The following is a 1716-nucleotide window of genomic DNA, read 5'->3' as shown; positions in this document are numbered from 1 at the left end:
GTCCCTCTTAATCATTACCTCGCGCTCCGAAAACCAACAAAAAAGAACCGAGGTCCTATTTCATTATTCCATGCAACACTATCCAGGCGAAGCGCCTGCTTTGAACACTCTAATTTTTTCAAGGTAAACGTCCCGGCCGCCGCCGACACTCAGTCAAGAGCACCGACGGAAAACCGGAGGTAAAGCCAGAACGAACAGTGCACGCCTTGCGACGGACCGAACGCCTGCGCCCAAAATCCAACTACGAGCTTTTTAACCGCAACAACTTAAATATACACTTTTGGAGCTGGAATTACCGCGGCTGCTGGCACCAGACTTGCCCTCCAATGGATACTCGTTAAAATTTTTACAGTGTACTCATTCCAATTACAGGGCCTCGTTAGAGTCCTGTATCGTTATTTTTCGTCACTACCTCCCCGCGTCGGGAATGGGTAATTTGCGCGCCTGCTGCCTTCCTTGGATGTGGTAGCCGTTTCTCAGGCTCCCTCTCCGGAATCGAACCCTGATTCCCCGTTACCCGTAAGAACCTCGGTAGGCAGATACCGTACCGACGAAAGTTGATAGGGCAGACACTTGAATGATCCGTCGCCGGTGCAAGACCGTGCGATCAGCAAAGTTATCCCGAGTCGCCAACAAGACGAGCCGAAGCCCGGCAGGTTTTTGATATGATAAAGGCGCGCCTCCCGCAAGGTCGGCGCTTTTTGCATGTATTAGCTCTAGAATTACCACAGTTATCCAAGTAAAATTTACGATCAAATGAATCACGACTGATTTAATGAGCCATTCGCAGTTTTACCGTACGCAAGTTCGTACTGAGACATGCATGGCTTAATCTTTGAGACAAGCATATGACTACTGGCAGGATCAACCAGGTAACTATCGGCCGACAAAATACGCGAACGGAGTCTTTCGCTTTCCCCGTCGCGGTATCGCACTGTATTACTCAATCACTATTTTTGCTTAGCTCCTCAAACCCGGCGTAAGCCGCGATCTGGACGCCGTCGACACCGGCCAGACGCCCTTTCGGGCGAAGCCGCGCGCGGGCTGCGTTTGCATACAACACCAGGAACGCCCAACAAAAGCGAACCGAGAAAACTATCACTTGCGTGCGCACCGGCCACCGCAACTACGGCCCGAGGCCGTGGTCGCGCGCCGAAACACAAACTCGTATTTGCTACTTAATTTTTTCCGTCCAACGTTCAGAGCCTCGCTGCTAGCTACGACGCCTTCGCGGGTCAGCATCAAGTCTGCCCAAAAGCGCACATCGCCTGCACGACACCACATCGTTTTGTCACCAAATACCTTCAACCGACAACCGCATCGCCAATTTGCTCATTTCGCCACAACGACGTCTTCCCTCATAGTATACAGGGAAGCTGGTCTCGCGACAAAGGTAGCAAACTTGTCGAATTTCGACAATTTTCCAAAACGTGCGTTTCTGTGCGGGAAATTGTTCATCGGGCGTCGGCCGATGTCGTGCGTCTTTGTCCGGGCGATTTTCGAAAGTCGCCGGACTTGTGTTTTTTACGCGCGCGCCGGTGGGCTGGTCTCGCGACAAAGGTAGCAAACATGTCGAATTTCGACAATTTTCCAAAACGTGCGTTTCTGTGCGGGAAATTGTTCATCGGGCGTCGGCCGATGTCGTGCGTCTTTGTCCGGGCGATTTTCGAAAGTCGCCGGACTTGTGTTTTTTACGCGCGCGCCGGTGGGCTGGTC

At 52.2% G+C, this 1716-nt stretch overlaps 1 non-coding gene across 1 annotated transcript in view; it reads right to left on the bottom strand.

Moving 5' to 3' along the window:
* Positions 1-875, bottom strand: part of LOC145763005 (small subunit ribosomal RNA) — a 1810-nt gene extending 935 nt beyond the window's left edge. The window contains exon 1 of the ribosomal RNA XR_014288174.1: positions 1-875. This exon is cut by the window's left edge and continues 935 nt beyond it. This is a non-coding gene — a ribosomal RNA (small subunit ribosomal RNA).
* Positions 876-1716: the final 841 nt, after the last annotated feature.

This window comes from Corella eumyota, unplaced genomic scaffold, assembly GCF_963082875.1.
Source record: "Corella eumyota unplaced genomic scaffold, kaCorEumy4.1 scaffold_257, whole genome shotgun sequence".
In the NCBI taxonomy this organism is placed as follows: Eukaryota; Metazoa; Chordata; class Ascidiacea; order Phlebobranchia; family Corellidae; genus Corella; species Corella eumyota.
Note: the sequence above shows the minus strand (reverse complement) of the source record. Positions and strands in the feature narration are given on the sequence as shown.